At 40.8% G+C, this 15,660-nt stretch overlaps 1 long non-coding RNA gene across 1 annotated transcript in view; it reads left to right on the plus strand.

Annotated features, from left to right (window-relative positions):
* The first annotated feature begins 3,331 nt into the window (after nt 1–3,331).
* The window catches only part of LOC126459977 (uncharacterized), a 36,512-nt gene continuing 24,183 nt past the window's right edge, over nt 3,332–15,660 (plus strand). The window contains exon 1 of the long non-coding RNA XR_007585934.1: nt 3,332–3,365. This is a non-coding gene — a long non-coding RNA (uncharacterized LOC126459977). The remainder of the gene's footprint in view (nt 3,366–15,660) is intronic.

Raw genomic sequence — 15,660 nt, forward strand, 5'->3', positions numbered from 1 at the left:
CAAACACCGACCAGGAGACACTGTGTATCCGAGCTACACCATACTGCAGGTCAACACTCTCCCCCACTTGCGAAGTAACGTGTTGCTTTTGGTTTCTTGATTGGAGAGAGCAGAGAGAGGGTGAAATTCTATCTCTGTATATATACACCTATCGAATTATGCCAACGGCTACTCTATTTATTGCCATCCGACTTGTGTTTCACACACCCTCACTCAACTCGGGACAAACTTGGAATGTAAACAAAAACATAGCACGCATTCACGATTATACAGAATTAGTATGCCCTGATATCTGTCTCCATCGCCGAGTAAATTCTGGTGATGATACTTGCTCACAACCGCAACAAAGTAAGATTTTTTTGTGAGACGTGTGTAATGTTGCAAGAAACCGAGTTAAAGAGTAAACGACGGACTACTCTTCCAGAAGCCGGTATTTCCCGTATGAACATATTCGTGGAGGATCAGATAACTGCAAGGACGGTGTCGCTGAGTTTCGGAATAATGGCCCAATGATAGTCTCAGTCAGCTTAATCAGACACGTTGGTCGTATGTGGACAACAATGCGACGAAAACGAGCTGGTTTTATCACCAGTGCGGTCGTCAAACTGACAGTCGTTGTTGTGTAATGGGCTGCCATTCCATGTCCCAAAATAAAACGTGTAAAATCAATAATTCGAAAAATATTCGCATTAACAAATGGAAGTGATTTTTTTAAAAGTGAAGATCATTTATAGTTCTAAGAGTATTACTGTTTGGTGAACAGGTGCCAGGAATGACATGTCATTATTGTAAGAGATTGGCAGTAAGGTTCAAATGAAAAATAGTGCTGACTCACAGATGCTCTGTCCTTAGATCAAGCACACGTTCTACTTTAGGTACATTCTGACAAATGCATTCCGTCATTACGATCATAGCACATTCATTTAGCTCAGACGAGGCATTTTTCTGAAGACAGTAAATTATCAGTTAAGTGACTGTTTATAAATTTCGTTCCCAATGACGTGCACTTGTGATTATGTTCCCTGTAGTAAAACAAACACCGCATATCCTCATCAAGTCTGCAGTTCACAGAAGTGGTGCACTGACTCATAAACTAAAGATTGGGGCCCCATACAATAAAGGATAATAAGGTGTGGCGGGTTCGTTTCGGAGACACTCACGCCTATTTCTAATAGCAACACATTGCTGTGTTGGACGCCCACTTAGATTAAGCTTTAGTTTCGAAGTCACAGAAGAACTCTGTGCTGTCTGCCAGTTTCGGAGAACAACTCCATCGAAAGGTGTTGATTTTAGTGTTGTTATAATTAATATCTATATGTCACTGGTAGCACAATTACCAATAAATGCCCATTCAATAGATGACTCGATGGTTACATTTACCAAAGTAGCCAAAGATAAAAATATATACGTTCTGTTAACTTTTTTTGTTAATAAAAAGTATTTCCGCTACGACGGTATCACACTACCGTGAATACTTTTGGATTTAGTGATCTAACTTTTGGATTGATCTATAAATTTGTTGTCTATTCGTTACAGAAACTGACAGATACCCTATGGCGTTGTGTCCTGTGTCAGCAATGAGATGATGATAGAGTACATTTCTCAAAGGAGTGACTTTAACTAAGAGTTCTGTAAATGATGCTATTCAGTACTACACAACAGTCGCGAAATGGAGGCAACTCACATTGAGGATAGGTTCGTTTGCGTAAATTGCTCGCTGCAGTACAGCGTATTTAATTTTCTATGATATTTACTTCTCAGATTATCTTGTGGAGCCCATCCGTATTCGCTCAGTCATTTTCAGTTATATTAGTCCAGTGACTAGGTTTCCGGGCGTCCTTGTTTGGAAACAGAAACCAGCCAGAATCATGATTTTGCTGTACTAAAATGATCGGCTAAAATACCTCATGGGGTTCTGCTCCCGAACAGAAAAGCATTTAACGAAAGAACACCAACGACGTCCGACCCCCAGCCTCACCTATTTTATTTATTTTTTATTTTTCCCTGCAACGTATGTAACTCACAACAAACGGAATAAATGCTTAGGAGACAATGTGGTGGCTAGAATCAGTGATGGAGCCGACAGAGTAAATATATTTAAATAACCTTCAACGATACAAAGCATTACAACTACAGAGCCTACATTTGCTCTGCTTGAGATTCTCAGAACAAGAAGCGACATAACAGGAAGAACAAGAGTGAAGTAAACAGTTTCACATTTATCAGTTCCTATTCACTACTTACATTTGCTGGATGTATCGACGTTTTAAACAGAATCTCTGTCAAATGAGTTAATATTATCTTTCACCGGAGGGCATAATTTTCTTGTAAATGAAAATACCTTCTCTCACTAAACATAATTAACTCAGTAATTAATTAAGAAGATATTAGAGAAAAGTGCCAAGTAATGTGTAATGCTTCAATACATTGTCGTGAATGAAACCTTCTAACAGATGCAAGCTGTAGGCCGCACCAGCTCTCGAAAAGCATTATGCGCCTTTCGTCGCCAACGCTGCATAATTAATTAACCTGTTAACCTGACCACACATCACGGAATGTTCAAAGCTGCCAATATCCAATGATGTATTGTTGCCCACATAAGTGAAGAAACCGTATCTGACTCTCATCTGGCATCACAGTGTATATTCCGCTATGTAGTGGAAAGCCCATTTTGATCATCAAGAACGGTTTAAAACTGCAGCTACCCATCTCCAGGATTTGCCCGTTTTGAGATGGGTGCAAGTTGTAATAATGCCAGGCGCGTCCGTTTGCGAACTAGTAAATGGTTCAAAGGTTTCGTAATTTCTGGCAACCCTTATGTACACGTCTTCCTCGTGGAAACCAGCACAGAAAGGCGTTGAAGTGGTTGTTTTGTTTGTGCAGATGGTGGCGGTGCCGGCGGTGATCGGCTGGGTCCTCTGCCCGCTACTGTCCCGCACCGTCATGAGGTCCGACGAGGGCCACCAGGAGGTTCCTCGACAGCTCCCTGTTCCCGTATGGCTCCCAGTCGATGTCTATGCGTCGCCAACATACGAGCTCCTGTATGTTGTCCATTCCTTCTGTGCTCTGGTCGCAGCCGAGTCCAGCGTCTGCACGGACATCTTCTTCATTCATATGATGCTAATGGTTGCAGCCGAGTTGGAGGTTCTGAACGATAACATTTCTGCCATGCGACACTTTAATATGCGTATGACGAGCACCAGGAGACAGGAATATGTTTCTAGAAATGAAAGTGACGTCGGGCGATCGGCGATACGTAACAGTGACCAGCCCCTTGGTCGACAGACAATGACAGAGAATGTTGAACACGAGTGGATTCATCAACAACTAGTGAAGAACGTGCTTCACCACCAGGCCATTTTAAGGTGAGCATTGCGTAGATTGTGCACAACAGAATCCACTTAACTTCGTCTTGTTCTCGATATTACTGTATGAAAATAATTAAATTTGATTTTAGTATGCAGAATATATCTCTGAGACTGCTTAGTAACATTCCAAACTATTTGACACAGAGAGGACATCCACCTCCACGACAATTACAGGTACAGTAAAACCGATTGTACAGAAGTTCTCGTCAAGAAACAAACAAAACGCAGAAGAAAATACGAACATAGGAACGGATATATATATATATATATATACATATATATAAGTTGATGTTGTTGTGGTCTTCACTCCAGAGACTGGTTTGTTGCAGCCCTCCGTGCTACTCTATCTTGTGCAAGCTTCCTCGTCTCTGAGTAACTATTGCAACCTACATCCTTCTGAATCTGCTTAGCGTATTCATTTCTTGGTCTCCCCCTACGATTTTTACACTCCACGCTTCCCTCCAGTACAAATTTGGTGATCCTTTGATGCCTCAGAACGTGTCCTACCAACCGATCCCTTCTTCTAGTCAAGTTGTACCACAAATATCTCTTCTCCCAAGTTCTTTCAGTACCTCCTCGCTAGTTACATGATCTACCTATGTAATCTGCAGCACCACATTTCGCAAGCTTCTATTCTCTTTTTGTCTAAACTATTGATCGTCCATGTTCCACTTCCATACATGGCTACACTCCATACAAATACTTTCAGAAAAGACTTTCTGACACTTAAATCTACATTCGATGTTAACAAATTTCTCTTCTTCAGAAACGCTTTCCTGGCCATAGCCAGTCTACATTTTATACCCTCTCTACTTCAACCATCATCAGTTATTTTGATGCCCAAATAGCAAAGCCCATCTACTACTTTAAGTGTCTCATTTCCTAAACTAATTCCGTCAGAATCACCTGATTTAATTCGATTACATTTCATTATCCTCGTTTTACTTTTGCCGATGTTCATCTTATATCTTCCTTTAAAGGCACTCTCCATTCCATTCAACTGTTCTTCCAAGTTTTTTGCTTTCTCTGACAGAATTACAATGTCATCGGCGAACCTCAAAGATTTTGTTTCCTATCCGTGGATTTTAATTCCTACTCCATATTTTTTTTTTCCTTTACTGTTTTCTCGATATACAGATTGAATATCGTCGGGGGATAGGCTACAACCCTGTCTCACTCCCTTGTCAACCACTGCTTCTCTTTCATGCTCCTCCACTCTTACGACTACCATCTTGTTTCTGTACAAATTGTAAATAGCCTTTCACTCCCTGTATTTTATCCCTGCCACGTTCAGAATTTGAAAGAGAGTATTCCAATCAACATAGTCAAACGATTTCTCTAAGTCCACAAATACTAGAAACGTTGGTTTGCCTTTCCTTAATCTATCTTCTAAGACAAGTCGTAGGGTCAGTATTGCCTCGCGTGTTCCCCGCATTTCGGGGGAATCCAAACTGATCTTCTCCAAGGTTGGCTTCTACCAGCTTTTTCATTTGTCTATAAAGAATTCGTGTTAGTATTTAGCAGCCGTGACTAATTAAACTGATAGTACGATAATTTTCACACCTGTCAATGTGTGCTTGCTTTGGGATTGGAATTATTATATTCTTCTTGAAGTCTGAAGGTATTTCACCTGTCGCATACATGTTGCTCACTAGATGGCAGGGTTTTGTCATGGCTCGCTCTACCAAGGCTATCAGTAGTTATGCAATGTTGTCTACTCCCAGGGCCTTGTTTCGACTTAGTTCTTTCAGTTCCCTGTCAAATTCTTCATGCAGTATCATTTCTCCCAATTCATCTTCATCTACGTCATCTTCAGTTTCCGTAATATTGCCCTCAAGTACATCTTCCTTGTATGATTCTCTGCATACTGCTTCCACCTTTCTGCTTTCCCTTCTTTGTTTAGGACTGGTTTTCCATCTTGATATTCTTATAGGGGGTGCTCTTTTCTCCAAATGTATCTTTAAATTTCTTGTAGGCAGTCTCTATCTTACCCCTAGTGATATAGGCCTATACATCCTTGCATTTGTCCTCTAGCTATCCCTGCTTAGCCATTTTGCACTTCCTGTCGATCTCATTTTTGAGACATTTGTATTCATTTTCGTCTGCTTCAAGTACTGCATATTCTCTCCTTTCATCAAATAAATTCAATATCTCTTCTGTTATCCGAAGATTTCTACTAGCGCTCGTCTTTTTTTCTACTTCATCCTCTGCTACATTCACTATTATGTCTCTCGAAGCTACACATTCTTCAACTACTGTATTTCTTTCCCCTTTTCTTGTCAATAGTTCCCTAACACTCTCTATAAAACTCTCTACAACCTCTGCTTCTTTCAGTTTATCCAGGTCCCAGCTCCTTAAATTACTTCCTTTTTGCAGTTTTTTCAACTTTAATCTACAGTTAATAACCACTAAATTGTGGTCAGAGTCCTCATCTGCCCTAGAAGTGTGTTACAATTTAAAACCTGGCTCCTAAATCTCTTTCTTGACATTATATAATTTACCTGAAACTTTTCAGTGTCTCCAGGCCTCTTCCATGTATACTATTGTCTTTCATGCTTCTTAAAAAATTGTTAGCTATGATTAGGTTATGTTCTATGCAAAATTCTACCAGGCAGCTTCCCCTTTCACTTCTTACCCCCAGTCCATATCCACCTATTAATTTTCCTTCTCTTCCTTTTCCTACTACCGAATTCCATTACCCCATGAGTATTAAATTTTGGTCTCCCTTAACTATCTGAATAGTTTCTTTTATTGCACCATACATATATGCAATCTCTTCATCATCTGCGGAGCTAGTTGGCATAAAGTTGTCCTACTGTGGGAGACGTAGGCTTCATGTCTATCTTCGCTACAATAATGTGTTTACTTTGGTGTTCATAGTAGCTGATCCGCACTCCTCTATTTTTTAAATTCATTGTTAAACCAACTCCTGCATTACCCCTATCCGATTTTGTATTTATAACCCGGTATTCACCTGACCAGAATTCTTGTTCCTCCTGCCACCAAACATAACTGATTCCCACTATATCTAATTTTAACCTATCCATTTCCCTTTTAAAATTTTCTAACCTACCTACTCGATTAAGGGATCTGTTATTCCACACTCCGATCTGGAGAACGCCAGTTTTCTTTCTCCTGATAACGATACCTTCCTGAGTAGTTGCCACCCAGAGATCAGAATGGGGGACTACTTTTTTTTTGGTCATCAGTCTACTGACTGGTTTGATGCGGCCCGCCACGAATTGCTTTCCTGTGCTAACCTCTTCATCTCAGAGTAGCACTTGCAACCTACGTCCTCAATTATTTGCTTGACGTATTCCAATCTCTGTCTTCCTCTACAGTTTTTGCCCTCCACAGCTCCCTCTAGTACCATGGAAGTCATTCCCTCATGTCTTAGCAGATGTCCTATCATCCTGTCCCTTCTCCTTAGCAGTGTTTTCCACATATTCCTTTCCTCTCCGATTCTGCGTAGAACCTCCTCATTCCTTACCTTATCAGTCCACCTAATTTTCAACATTCGTCTATAGCACCACATCTCAAATGCTTCGATTCTCTTCTGTTCCGGTTTTCCCACAGTCCATGTTTCACTACCATTCAATGCTGTACTCCAGACGTACATCCTCAGAAATTTCTTCCTCAAATTAAGGCCGGTATTTGATATTAGTAGACTTCTCTTGGCCAGAAATACCTTTTTTGCCATAGGGAGTCTGATTTGATGTCCTCCTTGCTCCGTCCGTCATTGGTTATTTTACTGCCTAGGTAGCAGAATTCCTTAACTTCATTGACTTCGTGACCATCAATCCTGATGTTAAGTTTCTCGCTGTTCTCATTTCTACTATTTCTCATTACCTTCGTCTTTCTCCGATTTACTCTCAAACCATACTGTGTATTCATTACTCTGTTTATTCCGTTCAGCAGATCATTTAATTCTTCTTTACTTTCACTCAGGATAGCAATGTCATCAGCGAATCGAATCATTTATATCCTTTCACCTTGCATTTTAATTCCACTCCTGAACCTTTCTTTTATTTCCATCATTGCTTCCTCGATGTACAGATTGAAGAATAGGGGCGAAAGGCTACAGCCTTGTCTTACACCGTTCTTAATACGAGCACTTCGTTCTTGATCATCCACTCTTATTATTCCCTCTTGGTTGTTGTACGTATTGTATATGACCCGTCTCTCCCTATAGCTTACCCCTACTTTTTTCAGAATCTCGAACAGCTTGCACCATTTTATATTGTCGAACGCTTTTTCCAGGTCGACAAATCCTATGAAAGTGTCTTGATTTTTCTTTAGCCTTCATTCCATTATTAGCCGTAACGTCAGAATTGCCTCTCTCGTCCCTTTACTTTTCCTAAATCCAAACTGATCGTCACCTAGCGCATTCTCAATTTTCTTTTCCATTCTTCTGTATATTATTATTGTAAGCAGCTTCGATGTATGAGCTGTTAAGCTGATCGTGCGATAATTCTCGCATTTGTCAGCTCTTGCCGTCTTCGGAATTGTGTGGATGATGCTTTTCCGAAAGTCAGATGGTATATCGCCAGACTCATATATTCTACAGACCAACGTGAATAGTCGTTTTGTTGCCACTTCCCCCAATGATTTTAGAAATTCTGATGGAATGTTATCTATCCCTTGTGCCTTATTTGACCGTAAGTCCTCCAAAGCTCTTTTAAATTCCGATTCTAATACTGGATCCCCTGTCTCTTCTAAACCGACTCCTGTTTCTTCTTCTATCACATCAGGCAAATCTTCACCCTCATAGAGGCTTTCAATGTATTCTTTCCACCTATCTGCTCTCTCCTCTGCATTTAACAGTGGAATTCCCGTTGCTCTCTTAATGTTACTACCGTTGCTTTTAATGTCACCAAAGGCTGTTTTGACTTTCCTGTATGCTGAGTCTGTCCTTGCGACAATCATATCTTTTTCGATGTCTTCACATTTTTCCTGCAGCCATTTCGTCTTAGCTTCCCTGCACTTCCTATTTATTTCATTCCTCAGCGACTTGTATTTCTGTATTCCTGATTTTCCCGGAACATGTTTGTACTTCCTCCTTTCATCAATCAACTGAAGTATTTCTTCTGTTACCCATGGTTTCTTCGCAGCTACCTTCTTTGTACCTATGTTTTCCTTGCCAACTTGTGTGATGGCCCTTTTTAGAGATGTCCATTCCTCTTCAACCGTACTGCCTACTGCGCTATTCCTTATTGCTGTATCTATAGCGTTAGAGATTTTCGTCCCCCTTTACATACTGCATTACCCTTTCAATATCCTCATACACTTTCTCTATCTGTTCATCTTCAGCTTGCGACGTCGGCATGTATACCTGAACTATAGTTGTCGGTGTTGGTCTGCTGTCGATTCTGATTAGAACAACCCGGTCACTGAACTGTTCACAGTAACACACCCCCTGCTCTACCTTCCTATTCATAACGAATCCTACACCTGTTATACCATTTTCTGCTGCTGTTTATATTAACCGATACACATCTGACCAGAAATCCTTGTCTTTCTTCCACTTCACTTCACTGACCCCTACTATATCTAGATTGAGCCTTTTCATTTCCCTTTTCAGATTTTCTAGTTTCCCTACCACGTTCAAGCTTCTGACGTTCCACGCCCCGACTCGTAGAACGTTATCCTTTCGTAGATTATTCAATCTTTTTCTCATGGTAACCTCCCCCTTGGCAGTCCCCTCCCAGAGATCCGAATGGGGGACTATTCCGAAATCTTTTGCCAATGGAGAGATCATCATGACACTTCTTCAAATACAGAACACGTGTCCTGTGGATACACGTTACTATTTTACCTCCAGAATATTTTACCCAAGAGGACGCCATCATCATTTAACCATACCGTATACGTAAGACAGTAACTAAAAATTACCATGTGGTGAGCATGATGTTGGCTGTCTGCAACAGTAGCGAAAATGTCGGGAATTGATATCACCTCACAAAATGTTTTTAAAACAATTAAGACAATGTTAAACATACTAAAATACGTTACAGACCAAAAATAAAAACTTCAGGAAGAATATTACATGTAAAATGTGAAATTAACATTTGGCCCTAGCGCTGAAAAAGTTGAAGTGATAGCTGTGGTGATTACTTTTATTCGCCTGAAGGTAAATCAAGGACAGCATCTGAACTGCGGGTGTGTAGGTGAAGGGAAACTGTGGATACCAGTCATATGCTTACTCCTGTCAACCTAAACAACTACTATTTTAAGATGGTGGTATAATTTGGCCCCTTAATATACTATTTTAAATATATAAATGTAATCGACTCATCAAGCCGAGGAGTTTGATACGATGTGTGCTCTAATTCAAGTAAAGTGATACTAATTTGCATAGTATGGAGAGTAATCATTCATATGTGCCTAACATGAACTCGATACTAACAAAAATTCCGTACTTTGCTTGTTTATAGTCACGTAGTAACGCAATCTCTTAGAACTGAAGTGGCCGTAGGGATTTCCCACCCGTCGAGACAAGCAGAACACGGAAAGCACCTTTGACCCTTCGTAGCGAGGACGCAGGCACCATTAGCCAACAATAAGCCAGTAAGCGAAATTCGCTGACTCACACCTGCGTGGAATGGAAAGAAACATCTTAGCATATCAGTGCCCCACGTAGCGGCTTTTAGAGGACCAATGCACAGAATCTGCATTTACGAAAATGTTGAGTAGCACAAAATAAAGTTAACAATGGGGCAGAGACGACGGGACAGAAAACGCGTAGAAAGACCACACCTGATGGCTGGGAAAGCTTCTGGGAAAGAAATGCTTTCAGAATGACAATGGTAAGTCTTTGAAAAGCACGAAAAACATTGTCGCTATGTTTCTTTTTTGAAAACAGAAAACAGGCCACAGTGAAAAGCACCACTATTTTTAGCAATTACTCGCCTATCACGTGATGAAGACGTGAAGAACATAAGGTTGCACGCGAATAGTTCGCGTACGGGTGGAGATTGGAGATGGGAGTTGTGTTACATATTTTCTTCTCATTCACTTGTGTCCATGCAAGCCACGTATCGCAAGTATGTTCATAGGGCTTAAAAGTCGAAAAAGGTATCGGAAACCATACGTTATTGTCCAGCTACAGTAGCATAGGCAATATGACATATTGAAGTGTTGTGAATGTAATATTTTGGGGGGTAAATTGTTTTGTGATCATTGTATTGTAAATTAAGCTAGGGGTTCTTTTCTCATGTAGGAATGCTTCTGAAAGGCTGTTATGCATTCATGTTTATCATGATTATTTTCATTTAGTTTGTGAATTGATTGTCAGGATCTTGCTAATTAAGGAGGATTTTCGAATTTTACGAACTACACACTTGAACCCAATGTGTAAGGTGATTCAGTAATAAAAAGATTTAGTACAGATAACAGTTGTTCATGTATCTAGAGTAAAGTCTACTCCTTCCTCACTGAAATGTTTTAGGGCGTATATGACGGCTGTTATCCTGATGCCTAATCGTGACTTCAACTGAGATCTCCTTACCTTGCAAGGGCTGGGCACTTTACTTCTGTCAGATGTTGTTGTTGTTGTTGTGGTGGTCTTCAGTCCTGAGACTGGTTTCATGCTGCTCTCCATGCTACTCTATCCTGTGCAAGCTTCTTCATCTCCCAGTACCTGCTGCAGCCTACATACTTCTAAATCTCCTTAGTGTATTCATCTCTTGGTCTCCCTCTACGATTTTTTCCCTCCACACTGACCTCCAATACTAAATTGGTGATCCCTCGATGACTCAGAACATGTCCTACCAACCGATCCCTTCTTCTAGTCAAGTTGTGCCACAAGCTCCTCTTCTCCCCTATTATATTCAATATCTCCTCATTAGTTATGTGATCTACCCATCTAATCTTCAGCATTCTTCTGTAGCACCACATTTCGAAAGCTTCTATTCTCTTCTTGTCTATACTATTTATCGTCCACGTTTCACTTCCATACATGGCTACACTCCATACGAATACTTTCAGATACGACTTCCTGACATTTAAATCTATACTCGATGTTAACAAATTTCTCTTCTTCAGACCCACTTTCCTTGCCATTGCCAGTCTACATTTTATATCCTCTCTACTTCGACCGTCGTCAGTTATTTTGCTCCCCAAATAGCAAAACTCCTTTACTACTTTAAGTGTCTCATTTCCTCATCTAATTCCCTCAGCATCACCCGACTTAATTCGACTACATTCCATTATCCTCGTTTTGCTATTGTTGATGTTCATCTTATACCCTCCTTTCAAGCCACTGTCCATTCCGTTCAGCTGCTCTTCCAAGTCCTTTGCTGTCTCTGACGGAATTACTATGTCATCGGCGATCCTCAAAGTTTTTATTTCTTCTCCATGGATTTTAATACCTACTCCGATCTTTTCTTTTGTTACCTTTATTGCTTGCTCAATATACAGATTGAATATCATCGGGGATACAACCCTGTCTCACTCCCTTCCCAACCACTGCTTCCCTTTCATACCCCTCGACTCTTATAACTGCCATCTGCTTTCTGTAAAAATTGCAAATAGCCTTTCGCTCCCTGGATTTTAACCCTGCCACATTCATAATTTGAAAGAGAGTATTCCAATCAACATTGTCAAAAGCTTACTCTAAGTATGCAAATGCTAGAAACGTAGGCTTGCTTTTCCTTAATCTTTCTTCTAAGATAAGTCGTAGGGTCAGTATTGCCTCAGGTGTTCCAACATTTCTACGTAATCCAAACTGATCTTCCCTGAGGTCGGCTTCTATCAGTTTTTTCCATTCGTCTGTAAAGAATTCGCGTTATTTTTTTTGCAGCTGTGACTTATTAAACTGATAGTTCGGTAATTTTCACATCTGTCAACACCTGCTTTCTTTGGGATTGGAATTATTATATTCTTCTTGAAGTCTGAGGGTATTTCGCCTGTCTCATACATTTTGCTCACCAGATGGTACAGTTCTGTCAAGACTGGCTCTCCCAAGGCTGTCAGTAGTTCTAATGGAATGTTGTCTACTCTGGGGGCCTTGTTTCGACTCAGGTCTTTCAGTGCTCTGTCAAACTCTTCACGCAGTATCATATCTCCCATTTCATCTTCATCTACAGCCTCTTCCATTTCCGTAATATTTTCCTCAAATATGTTGCCCTTGTATAGACTCTCTATATACTCCTTCCACCTTTCTGCTTTCCCTTCTTCGCTTAGAACTGGGTTTCCATCAAAACTCTTGATATACATGCAAGTGGTTCTCCTTTCTCCAAAGGTCTCTTTAATTTTCCTGTAAGCAGTATCTATTTTACCCCTAGTGAGATAAGCCTCTACATCCTTACATTTGTCCTCTAGCCATCCCAGCTTAGCCATTTTTCACTTCCTGTCGACCTCATTTTTGAGACGTTTGTATTCCTTTTTGCCTGCTGCATTTACTGCATTTTTATATTTTCTCCTTTCATCAATTAAATTCAATATTTCTTCTGTTACCCAAGGGTTTCTACTAGCCCTCGTCTTTTTACCTATTTGAGCCTCTGCTGCCTTCACTATTTCATCCCTCAAAGCTACCCATTCTTCTTCTACTGTATTTCTTTACCCCAATCCTGTCAATTGTTCCCTTATGCCCTCCCTGAAACTCTGTACAACCTCTGGTTCTTTCAGTTTATCCAGGTCCCATCTCCTTAAATTCTCACCTTTTTGCAGTTTCTTCAGTTTTAATCTACAGTTCATAACCAATAGATTGTGGTCAGATTCCACATCTGCCCCTGGAAATGTCTTGCAATTTAAAACCTGGTTCCTAAATCTTTGTCTTACCATTATATAATCTATCTGATACCTTTTAGTATCTCCATGGTTCTTCCATGTATACAACCTTCTTTCATGATTCTTGAACCAAGTGTTAGCTATGATTAAGTTATGCTCTGCCCAAAATTCTACCAGACGGCTTCCTCTTTCATATCTTAGCCCCAATCCATATTCACCTACTATGTTTCCTTCTCTCCCTTTTCCTACTGACGAATTCCAGTCACCCATGACTATTAAATTTTCGTCTCCCTTCACTACCTGAATAATTTCTTTTATCTCATCATAGATTTCATCACTTTCTTCGTCATCTGCAGAGATAGTTGGCATATAAACTTGTACTACTGTAGTAGGTGTGGGCTTTGTGTCTATCTTGGCTACAATAATGCGTTCACTTTGCTGTTTGTGGTAGCTTACCCGTACTCCTATTTTTTTATTCATTATTAAACCTACACCTGCATTACCCCTATTTGCTTTTGTATTTATAACCCCGTATTCACCTGACCAAAAGTCTTGTTCCTCCTGCCACCGAACTTCACTAATTCCCACTATATCTAACTTTAACCTATCCATTTCCCTTTTTAAATTTTCTAACCTACCTGTCCAATTAAGGGATCTGACATTCCACGCTCCGATCCGTAGAACGCCAGTTTAATTTCTCCTGATAACGACGTCCTCTTGAGTAGTCCACGCCAGGAGATCCGAATGGGGGACTATTTTACCTCCAGAATATTTTACCCAAGAGGACGCCATCATCATTTAATCATACAGTAAAGCTGCATGCCCTCGGGAAAAATTACGGCTGTAGTTTCCCCTTGCTTTCAGCTGTTCGCAGTACCAGAACAGCAAGGCCATTTTGGTTAGTGTTACAAGGCCAGATCAGTCAATCATCCAGACTATTGCCCCTGCAACTACTGAAAAGGCTGCTGCCCCTCTTCAGGAACCACACGTTTGTCTGGCCTCTCAGCAGATTCCCCTTTGTTGTGGTTGCACCTACGGTACGGCTATCTGTATCGTTGAGGCACGCAAGCCTCCCCACCAACGGCAAGGTCCATGGTTCATGGGGGATATTTCTGTGCATTTCAAGTGGTGAGGACGGGTCATAACGACTGCGGGAGTACGTTAGATTATGTGGTATTGGTTGAACCAATAAGAGTCACCTCAGGGTCTAGGAATTGCCCATCTCTTACCACTGGCAGCTTCAATGTCAGGTGGATGATGGATCCTGAGATCTAAGTACTCATACATTTTAATATTTAGTTGTAATATTTAGTCAGTACAATAGTGTCTTTTTGTATCCCACCTGGAAGTCGGCGCATGGGTCTCCTCCTGAAAACTGAAAGGTTGGCCGAAAGAAGGAAGTGAGTAGGAGCAGGAAAAGGTAATACACGTCGGTACTGCAAGAAAGTAAAAGTGGTTTACTGGTGCATGAATATATACAGGGCATACATAACTTTGTAATGATGAGCAATCCCTAAACCCGTCGTAAGTAGAGCAGAGTATATGAAGTGAAGCTGAAGCGAAGTGTCCGGGCCATCTGATCAAATGGGGAGAATCTCCAGCGGTGCTCGTAGAGCTGAACAGCGCCTACTAGAGGGCACTGTCTTTGTTGTCTGTCGTAGTGCCAACTTAACTGGCAGCTACGCCGTGGCATCCTATCTGTCGATACCACATGTCTCATGTCCACAGTTCCTGTCGTTGAGCTTACCTTGTGGTCGTTGATCTGAGATAATAATGAATTGTCCCATGTCGAGGTGGTGGTCGTTAGCATTGCCACCAGGCTACTGACGGGAATCGTAGATGCATAGTATCGTCTGAAACTGCAACCGTGTAAATTACCGAAAAATCCTTTCGTATCTACCCACTATCGGCTGGGCAACGTCTTTATTTGTGTACATGTGACGTCATTCTTGTGGTGTGAAACAGTCCCTGTATCAGAATTATCAAGAGTCATATAAATCAAATTATCTTTAGTACATTTTCACATCACAATAAAGGTTAATTTCCAGTATGATTGATATTGAAACTGGAGACCCTCACAGACTGTCTGTTCTATTCCATCCAAATAACTTGTACAATACGTGAATTTAACCACACTGATATAAGTTATGGATGCATTTGTTTTAATTACCTAATGTAAAGTAAAACATAATCATCTACTTGAAAGAGATTATATGTATCGAAGTATTTTAATTACATACATAAAATGCGGTAATCAAATTACTTCAGAACGCTTTTCAAAGAAAACGACGAAAAGTAAGACTTCATGGGACTAGTTCATGGAAGCTAATTACCACTTAACCAGTCATGTCACTGGGTTATGGGAGCTGATTTTGACTTCAAACAAATATAAGTACTACTGAGGACAATTTCTGAGCCGGCCAGGGTGACCGAGAAGTTCTAGGCGCTACAGTCTGGAACCGAGCGACTGCTACGGTCGCAGGTTCGAATCCTGCCTCGGGCATGGCTGTGTGTGATGACCGTAGGTTAGTTAGGTTTAAGTAGTTCTGAGTTCTAGGGGACT

Source organism: Schistocerca serialis, chromosome 1 (assembly GCF_023864345.2).
Source record: "Schistocerca serialis cubense isolate TAMUIC-IGC-003099 chromosome 1, iqSchSeri2.2, whole genome shotgun sequence".
Classification (NCBI taxonomy): Eukaryota; Metazoa; Arthropoda; class Insecta; order Orthoptera; family Acrididae; genus Schistocerca; species Schistocerca serialis.